This window comes from Carassius gibelio, chromosome A5, assembly GCF_023724105.1.
Source record: "Carassius gibelio isolate Cgi1373 ecotype wild population from Czech Republic chromosome A5, carGib1.2-hapl.c, whole genome shotgun sequence".
Taxonomy (NCBI): Eukaryota; Metazoa; Chordata; class Actinopteri; order Cypriniformes; family Cyprinidae; genus Carassius; species Carassius gibelio.
In genome coordinates this window covers 23019324-23042085 of record NC_068375.1, presented here as the reverse complement: position 1 = coordinate 23042085, position 22762 = coordinate 23019324, and the positions used below count along the sequence as shown (strand labels likewise).

General features: G+C 35.7%; 1 protein-coding gene across 4 annotated transcripts in view; it reads left to right on the top strand.

Annotated features, from left to right (window-relative positions):
• Positions 1-22762, top strand: part of LOC128004261 (spectrin beta chain, non-erythrocytic 1) — a 74841-nt gene that overhangs the window by 30957 nt on the left and 21122 nt on the right. The gene's annotated exons all lie outside the window — the stretch shown is intronic.

Sequence of the window (22762 nt, the reverse complement as noted above, 5' to 3'; positions counted from 1 at the left end):
CATATTATAGCTGTTGCAATGTGCTTAGATGGCACTTCATTATGAATATATAACTGATTGACTTCAATGCCTTGTTTCTTGATTTTAGTGTTGTTGTTTTCTGTGATTGACTTTGTACCTTCAAAAAAAGATCTATATATTTTTACAATTATTCTTTAAAAATTTTCCTTAAAATAAACAAAGATTTTTAATAAAAACATGATGTGAGCTTAATGGGAACGGGGAGTGGTTAAAGGGTGCAAAAATGTATATTATATCTTAATTCAAATGCTTTTGTCATTTAAAATAAAATTTAATATTTTTGTTTGAGGGGTTCATATTTTATTTTAACATAACTTTTTGTACTGAAACCAATATCTTGTGCACTAAAAATGTCTCGATGTAGATTTTGGTGAGTTTAATAGGTACCTTTACCCTATTTATATTTATATATCAATACATCAACATATTTCTATTAAGCCTATGTGATTTTTTTCTACATCGCGATTTCAAAATAAAAGTTCAAACCCTAGCTTTGAGTTTGCATGTGGCCAAATATTAAAATTACATGGATTTAAATGTCATTGTCGCTGTAAAGTGAAGCATCGTCAGACCGTTGGCCTCCTCTGCAAGTATTTGTTATATTACATAATGTACATAAGTAGGCATATTATAGGCATATTACATATTTTAACAGTGATGTTCAATAAACCCATGTGATTACTTGGTTTTGGTACTTTATTTGAACCAATTATTATTGTCTCATCATTAGTTTATTATATATAATAAAGTTTTCACTTGGGTCTGTTTTTATTACTAAAAAATATCAGATTACTCGGTTGTCAAAAAAAATCAGTAGATTTAGATTACTTTATTACCATGAAAATAATTAGTTATGGCTCTAAATTAGTTCAATGTTTCAAAATACATCTACATTGCCTTTTGTGATTAAAAGCCAAATATTTTGTCATTGAAAATTTCTTTAATATAATATTAGAATATTGTCTTATTCGATTGAGCCAAGTACCTGTATTTTGTCTCCTCTCGTGAGCAATTTTTTTTCACACCTCTAGCGTGTACGAGCAAGATATAGCTCATAATTTTCCAAATGTATGATGATTAAAAAAATTTAAAAATCACTTTGAAAAAGGAAAGCGATAACTTTGCCATTGTATCTTTTCAAGTTACCACAGCCATTGCATGTTTTGCATGTGCTGCACTTTATTTGTAATTTTAATTTATTCGTTTATTTAGAAAATTAGAATTTGAAAGATGATAACGATATTGTGATCCTTGAAAGTCCTGGGTCCTCATTTATCAACAGTGCGTACGAACAGATGTTTGTGTAATGAGTGCATAAGAACAGTTTCACACAAAGTGTGGGATCTACCAACTTGTACTTATACGCAGAAATGTGTGTAAATATAAGCACACCTCTGAGCATTCTTATGCAGAGAATCTAGTGGTAAAATAGCAACACTACACATAAAAAGCATTTAAGAGTGTCACAGTATGCATTAAGCAATCTACACATATCCTATGTTTCCTGTAATTATAAAACATTCAGTTTATCATTTGTCTAGTTTTAAACAGACAAGTTGTGTAACTGGTGTCAAACCCTATAAAAGACAGCTGTGACAAATGTTTGTCTCAGACTGTGCAATGGCTTATCTTGCATTATTGAAAGACTTGGCAAACAATGCCATCTGCAGAGAATGCATTTTCAAAGCCCATGCTGAGAGTGAGGTCACGGAATGGCTTCTTAGTTGGTACCGCTTTCTATACCATGATTTTAATGAGGACACATACGTTCACGTGATTTATAAAGAGAGGTGTTTTCACCCTATTTGTCCCTGGACCACAAAATCAGTCTTAAGTGTCAATTTTTCGAAACAAAGATTTATACATCATCCTAAAGCTGAATTCCGTAATTCCTCAAATAAAAACCAGTAGTCAAATAAACGCCGGGCCTCTTATAGTGGCCGGGGGCGTGGTCAACACGGACAAATAAAGGCCAGGAAAATTTGTGCAGCAGAGCCTGATAACGAACATACATGCCATTGCCAGAGCGTTTCTCGTTCTCCAGTCGAGAACCGGTTGCATCGGTTTTCAGATCACCAGTACACCGAGAACTGTTTCTGTCGGACGCGTCTGATTCGAGAACCGAGGAGCTGATGATACTGCACATGCATGATTCAGCGTGAAGCAGACTGACACAGAGCGCATCTGAACCGAACTAATGCTTTTGGTGATTGATTCTGAACTGATTCTGTGCAAATGTTATGATCTCTGTCCACTGGAACGCTATCGCTTTTAATTTAAAACAGGTTATTTAAAACGATTACTTATCAAACAGATGGAATAAAAAATAAAGGCCTGCCTCTAATAAAAGCCTGTTACCTTGTGCAGTTCAGGTAAATAAAGGCCCCGGCTTTTATTTGAGGAATTACGGTAAATAAGCTTTCCATTGATGTATGGTTTATTAGGATCAGACAATATTTGGCAGAGATACAACTATTTGAACATCTGGTATCGGAGGGCAAAAAAAACTAACAAAAAAAAAACTAAATACTGAGAAAATCACCTTTTAAAGTTGTCCAAGTGAATTCTTAGCAATGCATATTACTAATGAAAAATTAAGTTTATATATATATATATATTTACAGTAGGAAATTTACTAAATATCTTCATGGAACATAATGATTTTTGGCATAAAAGAAAAATTGATAATTTTGACCTTTGCAATGTATTTTTGGCTATTGCTACAAATATACAACTTAAGACTGGTTTTGTGGTCCAGGGTCACATATGGTTCATTGGAGGCTTTTCCAAATGACCGTGAACATGAACGATCATGCTACTTGCACACATATGGGATTTATCAACAATGATTGCTTACTAATGTGCATAAGAACTGAGTGCGCAACTTTAAAAAATCTGGATTCTCTTGTATTTAGGCACATTCTAAATTTCATTCGTAGGACAAAATATAGAACCTTTTCTATGCACTGTTGATAAATGAGGGCCATGGAATTTCATTTAGCAGTTTCTGTACGAACCCCATTTAATTGTAAAGACATTGAAGAAGACATGTATATTTGAAAGTAAGAGAGAGAACAGCATGTCACGTATGTGTTAATGATTACTGTAGTTGCGTCATTGTACCGATCTGAAATCAGGTGCATACCAGCGTTTTGACACACATTGACACATACAGTGTCTCATGTATCTTTTCTTCTGATACTGAGCCTGTGATCCTCCTCTCTTCTCATGTCCTCACACACTGGTAATTCCAGTCAGGTTACCCCTAGGCTTAGTTTTTAAAACATTTTACTGAAGTACAGGTGCCTCGTAACAGGGCTTGCTCAGACACGGTCTTCATGCTTGGTCAGGCTGGTTCATCTCCATGTATGTGTTTGATGCAACACCAGTTTCTCTGTTGTGGTTGTAATTAACTTAATTTAAATAAATCCCTGCAGCAAGGTAATATTACATTCCTGCATTCAGGTGTTTGTGTGTTCTGCAGTAAATAGGATGGGATAAGAGTCATAGAAGTGTTTTTATAAGGTTATATATTCTCAACACCGTGTCTACACCGAACGTTACGCCACAACAAAATACAATAGAACTGGGTCGGCAAGTAAGTTTGGCATCAGGCCAAGAAAAACATTTTGCCACTAGACGGTGGGCCAGAACATAGTCAAACGATAATTTCAAAAAATTATTGTTGAAAAAGATTGTCACAGTAACTGGTAGTGAGCTGTCTGTGTTAAATCCTGTAGGAGGACAGTCATTAACAAAAAGCCACATTTGTGTGTTGGTGTCCGGCAGAGTACACCTCGCTCTGAAATCAGAAACAAAGCCCTGGCTTTACCCTTCACTCCATGGCTTAAGTATTTCTTTATGATTGAAATATCACAGTTCTGTTCATAACACATTAACAAATAAAATAACACAGTCTAAATGTGCCTTAATGGAACACCAGAGTGCAATCTTGTTTCCTACCACATGACAAGCTAAGCTTTAGAATGTATAATTGCTGCTTTTTGCGGTGAAAACTTTGATGAAAATAACTATATTTCTTCAGTTATTTTACCTAAATAACTGAAGAAATATAGTTATTTTCATCAAAGTTTTGCATTACTTTGAGATTTCTGCTCATTTTAAATTGGATGAAGTAGCACTGTTAGATTACATTTATTTGAATGCATGATTGTGAGAGTGATTGCATGTTAAAGTACTTGTTTAAATCGTGCTTTCAGCTGAAAATATTCAGTAGGCTATCTAGAAGGAACATACAAATTCCTTTAGAACTATAACTTCCTTCAGACATTTTCCATCCCCTACATATTTTTAGTTTTAGCATAATCACGTAAAAATGGTAAAGACACTAATCAATTTTCAGCGAATGAGTGCACATGGATAAAAATTTCATTCTGAAATCTCATAAGCAGTGTGTATTTGAGAGTGTGCTTAAGTTTAAAATGTTTTCTACCCCAGTGTCAGTCACCCTGAAGAGGTAAACATGTAACCCCCCCCCCCCCAGTCATTACACAGAGATGCAGAAAAATTCTTCATACGCAGACACAAGCAATCCATTAAAAAATCATGCTAACACAATACATCTGTATGTAATAAATAGCCCTGCTATGAGACAGTCATGAGATAAGGGTGAAAGGGGTAGAGAGTCAGAAACTCATACATCAACATTCACTTTATCAGCATTTGAGATAATATACAACTTCAAATGAGATATAGATTTGTATGAATACAATCAGTTGTGATCTATATCTGCGGCTGCTCTTGCATGTGAATGTACATATTTTCTCTTTCTTTCTCTCCACCCAGATGTAGCATTAAAGAATATTCTGTCATTATTTACAGTCACATATTGGTATATCCATTCTACTGTGGAATATAAAATAAAATATATTTTGTCCATACAATGAAAGTCAGTGGGGTTTCGATGTTATATTTAATTGACTTTAATTGTACACAACTTAAAACACTATAAATGTATCCAGAATCATGCAGTTCTATTTTACACACAAACATAATTTAAAGAGTCCAGTTTTTATGTAACCTGTTGATTTTTGTTCATGGTATTCTGCTCTTATAAATGGTGTGCAAAAAAGAGACACAGAATAAATGCTTGGTTATCATTATTAATCACATTGGAATCGAAACTGGGTATTGAAAAGAATCAGAATCGATAAAAATCTAATGATACCCAGCCCTAGACTTCATTTTGTTTACCTACTAAATTATCTTCACAGTCAGTAGCAATACAGAGTACTTCTAATAAGGTCAATAAAGGCTGGTTTTGTTCTGTTAAGAAACTTTTAAATTAGGCAGACTTTCACGAATCCTAATTAAAACGAAAGGTATTTACTTTAGATTAGGCAGTTTAATGTTGAGGAAGTGTGTGTGATGTTTAACTGATGTGGTTTGGCAAGACACTTGATCTTATGTATGTGAAAAATGTCAATGCATATATGTACAGTAAGAAGAAGACTGCGTAACAGTATGAAGCCAAAAATGTTAACAGGATTTTTTTCATGAAAAAATAGGCTACATCTACAAGTTGTAAAGTTAACAGTCAGAATTTTTCATAGATAAATGTTTAGTTTCCTTGCAAACCCATGAGGAGTTGTGCGTGTTTTGTGTGACCGATAGGGTTATGATTGTGTAGATCTGTATAGCAGCACACACTCTGACGTAAGAAAGTTTGGCTTGGACTGGGACGTCTGGACTTCAGTGAAGTAAGTGGTTAAGCCTGGGGCACAAGTCAGTGGCTCTTCAACTGTTGCCAGAAATGCTACTGAGAAGTTTTGGACTAGTTTGGGCATGTTCAGTTTCACGCAATTCAACTTAAATCTCATACCTCTCAGCTCTGATACTCTAAAACAGAGAAACAAGCAATGTAGTACAACTCCAGGAGTGTGGTCGGTCATGTATCTTGACTTCCTCATTCTGAACTTTGAAATTTGTTTTAGGCACACACAAAATTATTTTCTGTTGACTTGCAGAGTGACTGTGTCTTGGTTAAATTTTCCTTTAGTGTTTTGTATTTTTAGAGGAAAAAGGTCCCTTTAGTATCAGATGCATCATAGCATAGCTTATTATTGCCTATAGTCATTATGTTTAGTGGTCGACCAGTATTGTTTTTTTGACAGCCAAAGCCAACATCTTGGAAAGCTGAGGGGCTGATAGCTGATATAAAGCCGATATGATTTTTTTAAAGATTTGTATTTTAATTAATATTTAGGAAATTTGAAATCATTTGACAATGGATTATAAAATAAATGTGTAAAATAAACATAATTATGCTTGATGACAAAGTATTTTTCACAAATACATATTTAATAAAAAATATAATTAAAAGGAAGTAAACACTAACCAACAGGACTCTGTTTTCTGGGAAATGAGCACATTGGGAATCATATTTTTCAAATAAAGCCATGGTAACACTCGTTTTACATACAGCACAAAGAGAAAAAAATGACATAAATATGACAGTGGGCAAATGCATAAAGCACAGCATAATTTGAAATCACAAGTTTAAAGCATTCAATTCACACGGACCGACTGTCACACAGAGAACACGTAATCATGTTGGATAAAAATGCGCACTTCATAAGATTTCACAACTGGATTCGACTAAGTTTGCAAGGTTTGTGATGCTGACGGCAAACAAGAAAGTGTTATAATGTTTTCCTTTCTATTACTAATAACATAAAAGCATTTGTTATAATACTTTTTGTATACATTAATGGGTCATTCTTGAACGATTTGTTAATTTTGAACAAATCTTTAATGTGACTCGGAAAAAACGAGTCATCTCGGGGAGTGATTCGTTCAGTCGCGCATGGGCAAAATTCTTGGTACTGTACTGGAATTAGTCTAGTAGTTCACCTGTTTCAGTCAATGCAGGTTTGAGCTGTAAAGAGAATTGATTAGTTCATCCCATGAGTCTTCGGGTTTTTCGAGTCATTCGTTCATCATGTAACAGACCCATAAGCTTTAACCTATGCAGTCTGAGCCAGAAAGAGGCTTAATAATAATTATAACCAACTCTTTATTACCTTTGTTACAACATTCAGTGTATGGAAAATAACCATCATGACAGAAATTCACACATTTATAAACTGTAAGAAGTAAAAAGCTACAATCTGAAACTCAGTAACTGTAAAAGTAAATAATAATTATTGAGCATCGCGTTAGTTTAGTCAGGTCATGTTAGTCACGCTTGCATCAGCCGACAGTCAGCTGTTCCTGACGTGTACCAGTCCAGTCTCGACACCTATCACATGCAGTCTATTTAATTTCCCATTCTTCAGTGTCTCTTCCATCGCATCGCTGCTTGCAGTTAACTCCCTCCTCCAACCCCAACTCCACCAACTGAACCTGTAATCCGATCTAACTTTGTTCTTTCTTTACAGTCTCTTCATTGGAAGCAGTCTCTATCATTGTTTACAACTCATGTAATTGTGAATTGTAATTATGTATGCTTATAATGGTTCTGTTCTGTACCCCAGGGGGGTTTGTCTTGCTGCTCTCCCCGCTCTGTCCAAGCATGGCTAAATGGACAGCAGTGTGGACTTTTGCCCAGAACATAAACATACCACCAACACTAACTGTATGCAATATAATTGTCATAAAATATACCTGACGGAAGTGGTCCTGATTGAAATAATAATGGTGATAATGATGATAATAATGACTATGCACCTATTTGTAAGGAAACTTGTAAATTAATTTCTCTATCCAATGCTGTCATGTCACGTGACAAAATTATGAACTATAGGTTAAACCCTTTTATACAGCCATTTTTTTTTAATTAAACAATACAAACATTAAAACATTAAGGGCAGTACACTTAAAATCATAAAGACAAAAAAAAAAAAGGATATACACAGATTGTTGTCAGGGTAACTCCTTTTATACAGTCAATGGTCAAAGCTTATGGGTCTGTCACGTGATGAATGCACAACTCGAAAAACCTGATGACTCGGTAGATGAACTAATCAATTTGGATTGGTTAAATTCATGGGGCAGTTACGTGATGAATGACTCAAACCCGAAGACTTGTCAGATAAGGGGTGAGGTGAACTAATCAGACTTGAAGACCCAGGTAAACAACTAATTAATCTTTTCTGTTTCTTATAGCATTATAGTTTTATATTGTTTGTAGTGTGATCAACGTTTGCATAAGTACTAGTAGACATGTCAGGGAATTAACACGTAATATTTTAATTATATTTTGATAAAAATAAACAAAATGACTAGAAAAAATATTATTTCATTTTACTGAATGAGACCCAAAGGTCCCAGTCGGTAAAATGATCTGACCTTCCCATCACTAGTGCTCAGGCGCTGCCGATCTTAGCACTGTCAAAATAAAAGTCCTGCCTCAAACACATCAGCTGATATATTGGCCTTGGCGATATATTTGTTGACCATTAATTGTTAAATGGTACGTTGGGAATTTTCTATTGACCAAATTAAGGTATATTTAGGTTTTCTGTTGACTTCTTGAAAATATGATATTCATGTCCTGTAGGGAGTCAAAGTTGCTTGTGTAATTGGCTAAATGTAGCATATGTGTACTGAAATATTTAATTAACGCTCTTTCATTTACTGACACTTAGAATTTGTATTAAGCTTGAGTTTATGGTTCATTTTACAGTATCAGAAGCCATTTGAAAATAGCACAAGCACCTATCATCTCACACCTGGAGTTTTAACAACTGAGACAGGATGAATAATATAATATAGAAGATAAGAATATTGATAGCCAAACAGTTTTGGCACCGTTGGCATCCATTGTAGGGCCCAGAAAATCCAGCTATCTCTAACTATCCCTTTAAGCCCTATTCAGACAGAAATGGATTTCCTGAGGAGGACAGGTACATTTGTGCTTCATAGACACATTGTGTGATTTTAATCCAATCAGATTTTAGTACATACTCTGTGTGTTTCATGCATGACACAAATGATCTACCGGTTTTCAGATAACTCAGATGTCATCTTAGAAATCAAACACTGTTAGAATAGGAATGCCTGTAATGTGCACCCAAAAATATTTTTTCCATGTCTCACACATTTTGAACATTGCTTAAGTAAATTTACTGAAGTATTCAGCAGTAGTCGAAATACCATTGCCTGATGCTCCTTTATAATGAATGGATTTAGGTGTTTGCTGGCTTTCTGGATGAAATAACAGTTGGTGTTCCAAGTATTGCTGGCAATGCATCCCTTGTAAAAAGAACATTTAAGTCACTGACATTTTTTAAAGCCTTTAGAAAATGAATCCCATTGGTGAGAAGGTGAATGGTGAAAATTAATGGTGTTTAAGTGAAGGAGGGCTTCATGATGTCAGTTTAGCAGTAACTTATAAGCCAGGAGCCAATGGTAGTATGAAGGATGTGTATTGATGTAGTCAAATTTGGGTAAAAATATAATTCCAAGTGTCTTAGCGGACAGCTTGTTCTAAGTCTGTGTCCCGTTGTCACTTTTCTGTACACTGTCCTCTAGTATCACTTATGTTCTCCAGACATCAGAAATGCCTCTGAACCCATGATTTCAACCCTCTGTGTGTGTTTGTGTGTATATGCGTGTGTGCGTAAGAATGGGATTGTGCCAGTTTTTTTCCTCTCTGTGGGCCTTTATGTAAGCTAAGTTCCTTTAATAGTGTTTGTCAACAGTTAGAAAACAACTTATTAATGGGCTCCTGTTATGCTCTTTTACAAAGTCTTGATTTTGTTTTGGGGGTGTACTAGAACAGGTTTTCATACTGAGTTGTTTGAAAAACATTATTTTTCAAATATTATACATGATTACAATACCTCTCTCCCCAGTCTGGCATGAATGGCTCGAATAGTTCCTGTATCAAATGAAAGCCCGCCTTCTGGAATACTACATGTGCTGTGATTGGTTATCTGGGCCAGTCTGTGTAGCGATTGACAGCACTCCGGTGCTTGGCTGGGAAATGTCCTGCCTCTCTCCAAAGGAGCCTGCTGCGAGCTTCAGTTTAAATATTGCGTCAAAATCAAATAAATTAGAGCGCGATTTAAACCTGGATGATTGTAACCACTCTAAGCTCATCTTTCTTGGTAATACTAGCACATCTTCGACATAGTGATAACACTTGTTGTCTTCTCTAGTGCATCTCAACCAGGTCTCATCCCATTTGTTGATCTTTGTGTTATCACAAATCCCGGAAAATATGCGTTTTAGTCCAAACGAGTTGTTCGTTGTAGTTTTTGAAAAGTGATTTCTGTTCAATAAAATATCTCCTTTTGAATTAGACTTTGAGCTTTGTAACTTTGCAGATCTTTTTTATGCTCAAACAGCAACATTACAGACTAACTAAAGTTGAAAAATTTAAAAAGCATACCAGCACCCCTTTGACATTGCTGCATAAAAGCATTGTAGCAAGCTGATGTCAGGGGAGAAAAATGAAGATGGCAGGTGTCTATTTAAGATGCCTTTGCATGTGGAAAATCCTTTTTAGTTATAGCCATTAGAGGTGTGTGTGTCTTCATTCTTTCTTTGTCATTCAGTTTGTGTGTGTAATAGGTACTTGGTTCTCTTCACTGTAATAACATGTTTTCTTTGGTCTGGTAATTGATGCCTTACAAACATTTTGAGCCTGTTTTAGTAGAAACACCTTTAATATTGAAAATGTTAACATTCATAAAAATAAAATAAATGCTTGCCAATAAATAAACACAAGTTTTTTTTAGGTGTTTTATTAATTTCAACTGACCTGTAGTGAGTTTCTGCACACACATGAAAATCTGAAACTTAACATTTCAAGGAAGTAGTCACTGCAGGAAGATGTTTGCCACATTACACATTCCCATCAGGTGATTACAGGACACACCTCAGTGATTTCAAGTTAAATTAATAGTTCATCTGAAAATTACAATTGTGTCATCATTTACTTAACGAATGTTGTTCCAAACCTGTATGATTTTCCTCCTCCTGTGTAACGCAGAAGAAAATTAACCTTCAGAGCTTCTCTTCTGTACTATGATAGCTTATGTTGTCTGTGTGCCGTCATCATTCAGGCTTTTATATGTTGTATTTTAAGTCTTCTAAACGTCATACGATAGCTTTGAGAAACAGGCTGAATTTTCCTAATCACTGAAAGTGTTATGGAATTTAAATGCCACAAGGCTGAGAAAATTGGTCTGAACTTTCATTTTGGGTGAAAATTCATTATAAAACTGGTTTGCATCATATATCTATATATCTATATCTATATATCTATATATATATATATATATATATATATATATATAGTAGTGCTGAAACTTGTAAATACAAACAGACATCACTGATTGTATCATTTTAAAAACAAGCTTACGCTGAATGTTTCTGTAGCTTCTTTATAGTTTAGGAATGGGTTGACAGACTGTCACAGGACTCATTTACCCACATTCCTTCAGTGACGAAGGGTGTGGCGGCCCATTTCCGCTCATGAAGGTCGCTACTGTTGGGGATTAGTGATTAGAGATGAAAATGTGGGCAGAAACATAAGCAGAAGAAAAAGGCCCGGAAGATGTAGGGGTTACCAATAATGACAGGAGAGAGAGATGTAAGGATAGAATATACAGCTCCCCACAGCACGCCCAAACAGCAGCTGGACAGCAGCAATTACACCAATGCTAACAGATGTGTGCGTGTGTGTGACATAGGAATGTTTATTTTAGCCTATTAACAGTTAACTGACCATTAAGTATTTTGACTGATTAATACAATCAGTTAAATGGTTTAAAAAGTCATCTATATATTTTCAGTAATTTATACTAATATTTAAAAAGGTTTGCTTCAATGTTAAAGTAGGCACATTAAATTTTTTTTGTTTTTGTTTTTTAGAGAGAGAGAAAAACATGCGTAGCCTATTAATAAGTCACATTTTATAATTTCATTCAGAAATAGGGCTAATGTCGACGCGAAATGTTTACAAACATTATAATAAACACTGTAAACGTAGCTATTCTATTTTAGTTCCCCTCTGTCCATAACAAATCATTTCACTTAACAGTAGCCTATTTAAAAAAGAACAAGAAAAAAAAACAAAATTGGGTCTCTCATTCGACAAAAAATCAAATGTTTCCGTATTTGCGATCCTTTTAACAGTGGAAGCAATTTCTTCTTTTAGTCATAAAGACAATTGGAATTGTAAACTGTTCGTCTTTCTTTGTGTACATTCACAATAAAAACAAATATTTGTGCGTAAAATAAGCCTAAAGAAAAATAGGATGCCACTTTCTGCCATCTGGTTCCTTTCGTGCAGCATAAAAATTAACCGAAACTGCGTTTTTCATTCATTTTTGTAATTTATTATTCAAATAAAAATATATTTCTCATATAGGCCTATTTATTTGCTATATATAGCCTAGCTTTATTATGTTTTTCTCCGCTCGCAAAAGCGTGATGTGATGAAGACCATGTGAATCCTCATGTTCTGTTGTTTGTTGCTTTATGTGCATGTAAAATTAATCCCCAGGAAACAAATGTTAGTATTTTTTAAGGTCACAGACACGTATCATTTTTTATTTAATTTGGTGCTAAATTATATTGTCTGATGTTGTATATTTTTTGAATGACAGTAATACTTGTAATAGGGGTGACCCTAAATAGTCAGTGATTCGATGTTTCGATAGGAGGAGCCTGATTCGACTACCAATCTCATAGTCGAATATTCACGAGGTGTTATGATCATACCATTTTGGCTATATGGGGGTGCTCAAATTTCTGATTTCACATAGAAGTAATGTTTTTCTCTCAATAATATACAGCCTATTAAGATAATGCTGTAAATGAGAATCTGAAAGCTTTAAATAAATATTTTAACATATGTAAATAAATCCATCCACCCCTATAGATTTAAGCAGCGAGCAGGACAAACAACAGTGTATAATATTAATAACTATGACTGGGACTGTCATATACATAACATTATAATGAGAACACGATTATAATAAATTGCTGTGAATTTTTAGAGTTTAGTTGCCGTGTTTCTGCATGTTGTTGCATGAAGATCGAGTCCACAAAAGGAGTTCATTCAGAGCCGTGTGGCATTTTGTGCAGATAGCCTATAAGTCGTAATATTACCGTTATGTTCTATAAATAATGAAGCATATTCTATATAAGATAAATGATGAGTTAAATCCCATTGACTAAAAACCTGCTATCAAACACTTCATTCTACTGGTCATCTTCAGCTCGCACAGTTCCCCAAAAAAATGCAGAACATTAATAACTACTGTCATATACATAACATTATAATGAGAGCACTATAAAGTTTTGCTGATGTTTAATGTTAACTACCTTTTAATCAAAACATTATTTTTGTATCTGCGAGGCTTCCAATACACATTTTCCCTGTGTGTTAACGTCAGTAATTATGACTGTCCAATGTCTGACTTGACTCTTGGTAATGTATTTTGCCCCACCCCCCAAAAATTTGATTCGACTATCAGTTGAATATTCAGATTCGACAATGAAATTCCTTAGTCAGGGACCCCCCTAACTTGCATTCAGAAAGGATGCATTCACTTGATCACAATGTGGGTAATATCTGTTGCATATCAGTAAATGAAAGTTACTTTCCACAAACACAAGAGTAAGGAGAAATGTCTGATGGGAAGATGGCGAATGATTTGCAGATCCTGAGCATCAATGACAAACATCTGGTCTTCATCTTGTCAAATGTGTGGTAATACTACCGCTCCATACTATTTAGTCCTTGTGATAACAAATCTAAAAAGTAAAAGTGAAAGTAAAATGATTGCGCAATTGAAAACGGTTTACAATAGCAGCTCCCTGATGCCCGCAATTTATATACAGCTGCCCAAACTTACCCAACAATGAAATTGTGAGAAGTATTGAAATATTTTTTTTATCCCCTCACCTCGTAGGCTATTTATTCCCTTTTGGGTTTCCGTAGTACACTTAATTTCCTTACTGAAAACGGAACTGGGGTTGGGGGGTGGGGTGTTATAATGTAAGGCTAACATCGTGATGTCTTTCAGCCATCGTCGAGTGACGATGGCATCGTCAATCAGCCCAATGAAAACATGCAGATATTTGAGTTAGCCAATGCAGAAAAACTATAGACTTGCGTCAGCTTTCAGACATACCTGCTCATAGTAGTGTGGTGCAGAACAGTTTGTGCTAACCTAATATAACTAGTACACAGACACGCTCAAAACAAATGTCAGTTACCACAAGATTTGTATCACAAGACAGAAGCATGACAAGTGGACCAGCAAAAAGATATCAGGAAATGTCCATGTGATGATGAAAAAGGAAGGATGCAAAAGGAGGATTAGAGCACTGAACTTTTAAGTTTTGTGCTCCAAGTCAACAGGCATGTAACTGTGCTGTCTCTCTCTATTGCCCTGTGTCATGCTCTGTTTCTCCTGAACATCACCTCGGGAAAGCAGCTCTTGTCACAACATGACCAGTCTATAGTGGAATTTGCACACACATATACACACTAGGGCTGTGTATCACCAGCAAAGTCACGATACAATATGTATCACGATGCAGAGGCCCCTATACAATACATATGACGATACAAGACTGCACTGAATTTGACCTCATTAGAATTTAGTAAAACAGCTGTTTATGAAACGCTGCATACTTTAGGGCCAGTGCTAACTATAAGCAGTTGAGCATTATGAAGGGCCTCCATTACTGTACCACAATACAATATAGGTAATGGCATATGTTTCATGTTTTCATTGGGCACTCCTGACCAGGTACAACGTTCTGATTATTTACATTTTGTTTTTAAGCCCATAAATAATAATTATCTCATTCTAATAAATGTATATTGTAATGTACTCATATAAATATATTAAAAAGATCATCTTAACATTGATGGTAGGTTATCATTGCACAAATGAGTACACTTTCTACTTTTTAAGACTAAAATAAAAAGAAAAGTTCTAAACTAATGTGCTGTCTTCTGTATCTTGTGCTCACATGCACAGTCACTCAAACAGATCACGCTATGCGCACAATCAAGACATTCAGGAACAAACTTTTTAGCACTGCCCCACATTTTTTTTTTTATAAATTACAAATAACTTATTAATGGTGAAAATCAATAGTAGATTTAAACTAAAGTCCAACTGTTTAACACTAAATATTGGACATAAACAACACGTTAAATAAAAGAGCAGGTAAACAAAACAGGTAAATTCATATTTGGAGTAAAGTTGAATTGAACTGATGCATCAGTCATACAGTGCTCCGGAGTGTGCGCCCCATGACGAGCCCGACGCACCACCTCAGAAACAAGATCCATTCGAACATAACTGTGGCATTAAACTCAGCTAGTGAGGGCTCGTTAAAATATTGCACATATTTTCAGATTACTTGTTAAAGTGCAATGAAATTGCTTATATCTGCAGACAATGTACATCTGTTTGAGGATTGAGACTTCTTCAATGGCTACAGGCTCTAATCCTCATTTGCACGTGTGGGTGTGTGTGTGTGTGTGTGTGTGTGTGTGTGTGTGTGTGAAATGTGGTGCTGAAGTGAAATAGTGGGGCAATTTGATAGCTGAATTTTAATAGGCTGCCAAATAAAAAAAGTTAGAATTATTATTAGTAGAAGAATGTAACGCCGTGGCCCTGTGGCAGAGGTACACGTAGTGGTAATAGGCATTTTGGTTGATACAAACCCTGAAGGTGTATATTTGGACAGAAATACTCTGCAGACAGTTTTTTTATTTTTTTTACTTTGGCCATGTCTAGCATGCGAATCCAACTTTTTAACAGTGTAAATAACTCAAAATGCATGAAATAGCATTAGATCGCCCCTCCCCACACACACACTTTAACAGGAAGTTCAGAGAATTTTCACTCTTCTAAATATTGTGTGCATGCAGTGTTAAGAAATTAATTTGGTCCTTCTATTACCTATTTCTGCTTACTGTGTTAAATGATTCACTTAATGTTTTCTTATCATTTTGCTAGTGTTATAACAATTTTACCTAGCTAGACTTTAACCTTCGAAAGACTTTAATGTACACAGACTTTTGTTTCCATAATGTAGTGACCTTTATGTTTCTGTTGTTACTCTTTCACTATACTGGAAATATTGCCATGCAAGTTAATGAACATGAATTCATTGTGTTTTTTAGTGATGAAATCTAAGTTACATACTCATGTGACATTTCTATGTTAAACAGGTTTGTCTGAGATTGACATCAGCACAGGTGACATCAATGAAGTAATGAGCGCAGAGCTCACACTTACTTGCATACTTAATCTCCCGTACTTAAAGGTTAATATTCTCTTTGTGGGCATTGAAAGTGCCATTTTCTAGACTGTGTTCGTTTATTCTGAAGGTTTGATAGATAAATGCAAAGCTTGTGTGGAGTGAGTCTGCTGATTGATCGATGGGTTTCCTGTCTGCCAATAACCTGCAATAATTTGTGCTTCTCTTTTCATTTACTGACTGAAAGCTTGTGAAGATGCAGCTTTAGCTTTGTGTGTTTGTGTGTGTGCGTTTTCAGGTTAATCTGTAATTGATGGATTAGTCAGCAGTTAAAAATCAGCTGTTGACATTCACAAGAACGTTTACACTGAAAACACATTAAAACAATATTTTGCCTGTTTTACACATATCTATGGAACAATATTTTCCTAGTATATCAGGAGTCAGCAGCCTTTTTAACATGAATTTCCACTTATTTCACTGTAACATCAACTGTCCTTTGAAGTTTAAAAATGAAAGATCTCAGTCTAGACTTTTGGAAACATGAAATAAAATGCATCACAATCATCAGTAACTGTGAGCTGCTCCAAGCGGGGGACACGGATCATTAGTCACGTGTGACCCTGAACTCTGTGACTGTGCCGAAAGACTCTTCAAAACAATGTGGCCTGAAAAACTTCTAGGAAAAGTAGTTGTAAAATGGTCCTGACCTTCAGCACAGGCAGGAGGAACTACCCAGTAGGTTACGATGTATTGAGAACAGCTCTGGACTGTCAGATCACATCTCATTACCTCATCCTAATATAAATCTGAGATTTTACATTGTATAATGTAGGTCTTTTTGTGTACACTAGTCCATTCTGTAATTATGAGGTCTATCACTGTGGAAAGCTTGTAAATGAAATTTTTTTTTGGGCGTTTACACAGCTGCCTAGAGCAGAGCTTTATGGTGAGAATGGAGGTGCCCTCACTCTATTGGTTAGTAAGACTGCCACTCAAGACTGACAGTCATCCATATGCTGGAACAGAGTAATATCACGTACACATCGCAGTCTTTTGTGATTAGCAAATCGCAATGTCTCAAATCGAGATTTCGATTCAATTTCGTTTAATCGCACAGCCCTAACTATACCTTTAATAATTTTTCTTAATTTTGTTATCATTACTATGAAAATATGAAATTAATTATTTAATGTAATGATACTCTAAATAATAAACTAAAACTGCCAGTAGGTGGTGGTAAATGTCTTAATGATTAAGTCATCAAGTCATTTATTCATTTATTTGATTCGTTAAAATGGCTGATTCATTCAGGAGTGAAGTAAATGGTTCTTTATGAATGGTTCATTGAATCATTAGGCTTGTTCGAATTGAAGCGGATAATCACCATCAGACCGATCAGTGTGTGACATCAAAGAACCAAAAGAGCTTTGAGAGCAGATGACTCCTTGTGCTTTTGAATTGCTCTTGCTGTAATTTCATGTCATACAACGATCGGTCTGTGCAGCGCCACTTCAAAGCCAACGCGACTACGGCCAATGGTTCAACGCGCCAATGGTTCACCAAATTTGTTCAAAACGTGGATTTAGAAATGAAATGCCACTGTTGGTTGCTCGAAGATGAACAGTTCTGCTTTGTCTTTATCTTTTGGTTGGCAAAATTAAGCAAAACAGACAACATTGTTTCTAAAATAGCACAATATTAACTTCTTAATGAACTGTTGTATAAGATGAGTATCATATTTGCACTAGTGTGATATTGCACTTAGCTTACAGATTGTGTGATATTTCTTAACTATGTGATGCAAATATGAGAAACAATCTCAAACGGGCGTTTTGCCCCATATCTTGAATTTTAGGGACATTTTCTAGGCTCCATCACACAGTAAGTTGTTGCCCTGCCTCATATTAGTCATCAATCAACTGTATGAAATGGCCGATGATCCACACAGGTCTGGATCAGGACAAGTGCATCAAATGCGTTAATAAATTTAAAGCGTTATTCTTATCTTCATAATTAATTACATTAACGCATTAAATTACCAGCCCTAAATATTATATATGATTATAATATAGTTATCAAATATACTATATATATTTATATATATATATATATATATATATATATATATATATATATATATATATATATATATATATATATATATATTTATATTTATATATATTTATATATATATATATATAGAGAGAGAGAGAGAGAGAGAGAGAGAGGGGGGGGGGAGAGAGAGAGAGAGAGAGAGAAAGAGATTGTGGGATGTTTAGAAGTAATATATAAGGTAATATATTAATTCACTATTATTATTTATATATGTGTTTTTCCTAATTTTCTTCTATTTGAATGCTTTAAACTGTTTTGACACATGATTGATAATTGATCATTGTTAAGCTTCCGTGATGCTGGCCATCGCAGGCCATCTTTTTACGCTGACCTCAGGCAGTTGAAATCACCAGCCCCTCCCCTCCCCTCTCTCCACACCACTCACCTATTTTTGAAGGTAAGAGTGTGTGCTCAGATATGCTCTAGAACCCCTCCCACGATACTTGGTCAAGTGGTCAAGCTGGCGGCCTGGCGCCTTCATGTCCTGCAAAGTGTATCCTTACAAACTATTGGACATGGCACAGATTTATCTAGGTTTAGAGTTTAAACACTGTTATATGCTTGAACTGTTTTATGTCTATAAATTTTAATTTAAGCAAGTCATGATGATTTGAGGTGGCTATATTAATCAAGCATACAGTAGGCTCACTGTCTGCCACTGGCCTCTTGGACAAAAACTCCAAACGCTCCAAATGTTTTTCTAAATTAACTTAATAAAAAAATCAACAAAATATAATCACTTTGCTATTACATACAAAACTGAACAATTTTAAAAGCTTAAACAGTAGTATAAGCTCTTTTGGGAGAAAAAAAAAAAAGACGGGCTCAGGTTGGGCTCGGGCCGGTCATTCTGATAAGATGTTGGACACGGGCCGGGCTAGGGCCTGAGGATCTCGGGCCAGGGCAGGGCAAGGGCCTAAATTTGAGGCCCGTGTAGGGCTCTACTCCATGGTTGCGTGTCTTTCTCACCTTTTTCACCCGTGATGAGTGTGCATCCCTGCAATTTGAATAGCAGGCAGATATTTACTGCTTATCTGTTCATATTGACCATGCATCTTAATGGTCAAATGACTGCTGTACCCTCTTGTTCCTATTTGCAATGTAAAGCAGGTCAGAGTCCTCAGACTCCCTTCTGTTTCCTTTGTGCGTGTATGTCTTTCTCCTTGGTGTGGAATGCTCAAGGTCTCCTCATTTCTAAATGGATCAAGGCTAAAGTGCCAGAAATTATTTTATTTGGTAAAAGCTAAATATTTATTCTCTTAAAGCACAATTGCCAATGGACACCTCGTGTAGTGTGTGGTTGTGTGAGTTACTACTGCCAGCTATATTCTGAAATGGCATTCCAATATTTGATCACACACACAGATTGTTCACATTTTAACAGATTTGAATATGTAATTAAGACATCATCGTTCAGTACTGTGCAGGCCTAGCATTCAAACCAGTAAAACGGAGCATTCTCTGCCATTATCTGCATGTAAGCGTATTTGTGTACTTGAAAGCACTGTCCCTCCTCCTAGTGTCAGTGACCAGCAGAACAGGTTTCCTCAGTTGTGCAGGAACATTTCCCTGAACGAATTTGTAGGCAAATGAGAGTGTGATCATATCAGTGGAATCTAAAGGACCAAGCCCTTTTTTCTATTCTAAATTCTTTTGACTGTGGCTTAAAATTACTATAGCCACATGTAATGCAACTAATATAACTCTATCCTGTGCTCTGGATGGATTTGAGAAACTGTCATCAAAACCGTGAAATACGTTTTTAACGTTTTTTTTTTTTTTTTTTTTTACGTTCAACAAATAACATTCCAAATATAAGCTTATAATATGAAATTTGGTATTTAAAGGGGTCATATGATGCAATAACAATTTTTCCTTTCTCTTTGGAGTGTTACAAGTTCTTGGTGCATAAAGAAAAGATCTGTAAAGTTGCAAAGATATTCTTTATGAAGAGATAGTTTACAAGAGATATTCTTTATGAAAGTTAAGAGTCAACCACACATCCTAAAACAGCTCGTTCTAACACGCCCCCACATGTCTACGTCATGATGTGGGAATATTTGCAAAACAACGCCCAAATGTTCACACAAAGAAGGAAGGTGTAACTTTTATTCCTGCTGTTGCCACCGCTGCCATGTTGTGGAGTCACTGTTTGTTTTATTTTGAAATTGAAACTATTTTGTTTGGTCTTCCAAATGAGGACACAACTAGAAATCAGCGGTTAAGTTGTGTTTACAACACTGTTTCAGAACAGTTCAACCCCAATATACAAATGTGTGTTTCGCATTTTATGGAGGATGAGGTCTGTTTTCTGAACCTGCACACTAGCCTACAATGTGTCTGTGGCACAAAGGATGTTTATATAAAGTGGGGCAGTCTCAACATTAAATAATTTAACAAAAATTATTCAAACAAAAGTTTTGAGTGTAGAGTAGACTTGCTGTATGTTGTTTCTCTGATCACAAATGCAGACACGGTTTTATGTTTATGCAGCGTGATACGCAATGCAACACGTAAAAAGACAGTATAAGTCATTATAATCTGTAATTATGTCCTCACTGGATTCAACAGATGCCTCGTTTGTAATGGGTTTTATTGGTTTTGTCTAGTCTAGTTTAGCTTCTAGTGATGTCCGGATCTGGAAGGAATCTTTCTATTTAACTGAATCAAACCAGTTCACCAAATTTAACTGAATCCTTTGAAACAGTTTGTGTCTCCAGTATGCACTAATCCACAAATTACTTATTGTTTATTTGGTTTATAAATGTGTCTGGCACTCCTTCAGAGGCGAAATAAACCAATATCCTGAGTTATTCAGTTACTCCTAATAGTACATTGGCTGAACTGCTAAAAGAGAACCGATGATAGGATGTGCATGAGAAGAACAGCTAGACTGAGTCTCATCCTGCTGGGAGACAGCATCACAATATGGTAAGGGGCGTAACATTTTCATCACACACTTGAGGCATTCGGCCAATCACAGTGCACTGGATAGCTGGCCAATCAGAGCACATCTCGCTTTTTTAGAACGATGAGCTTTGTAAAAATGGAAATATGGAAAATAACGTTTTTTTTTTACCACATTTCATTACACCAAATACACAAAATAGTGTTCTTTTTTAGCAATGTCGCATGACCCTTTAGAAACACTATGCATTTTTTTGCCACTAGAGGGCATGTATTCAAAACTAAACATCCCCATAGCCGACACAATCCGGTGGGACTAGGGCAGAAATCATGTTCATGGATGAGCTAATAATTTATCAACGTAGTATGAACCAGGATGAGGCTGAAAGCTGTCGGATTGGATTTAAACTTAAACTGGATTTAAACATTCTTCGAAACATTTGGGATAATTTAAGTACACAAGTCAGCAAAATATATAACACTGTTCTAGTGGTTTTGGGATATTTTAATAAAATAAAAAATCTTACATGTTGTAAGATGCTGCTTAGTTTCTGCTTAGTTTCAAACTGTTTAATAATAAAAACTGGGGTATGTATTTAATGTCTATATAAAATGAACCACAATAAATTTTGTGATTCAAGAATTTTGTGGAGATCTTGGGAAATGCTAACTTTAGCCTGATAGCACTGAAAGCGGATGTCCCACCCTCACTGCGATCGCCATCCAAAGCCACGCCCCCTGAACACATAGGCGCTCACAGATCAGAATACCAGAGACAACATTACTACAGTAGGCTACATCAGCGGTTCCCATTTCCAGTCCATGTTCCCAAGTCCTAGAGTTACACTCATGGGACACTGCACTTATTCGCAATCACAAAAGTACATTATTTGCATGTGTTTTAAAGGCTTGCTGGTTAAACAATTCATTCACACTTATAAGTTTTTACATCTGAACTCTTCATTTGCTCATTCCATTTTTTTAATGCTACTGCTAAATGTACTTGTACCTAAAAAAAAAAATGCAATAGGCCTATTTGTTTTATTTGTATATTATGTGTTTATAATTAGAGCCCGAAACGATATGGGTTTTTTGGGGGTCCGTTACCGATTCTAGGGAGTAAAAAAAATGATATATCCAATTTCTGTGTCAGCATTTACAGGGAGCTTGTTTGTTTAATGACTGAGGAGTGTTGTGCTTGTGACATTTTTCTTATCAGCAATTAAATTACCATGCTTCATTTAAACTTGTCACAGGAATTATGTCCTTGTATTAGTGCATGCGACACAACACAGTAGTTCTCACTCAGTCTTTCTGAATATAGGTGGTAGTGAGGGGCAACATGTAGTAGTATTTGTGATAAACAGCTTGCTCTTCCTCAGTGAAGGTCATTCAGATGACAGCAGTGGTTTGAGCCTCTTACTGACCAGCCCCATATGCTTTCACATTTCCTGCATGCTAATACTGCACTCTTCTTTGCTCCTTAGACACTCATCTGCCTGCAGTCATA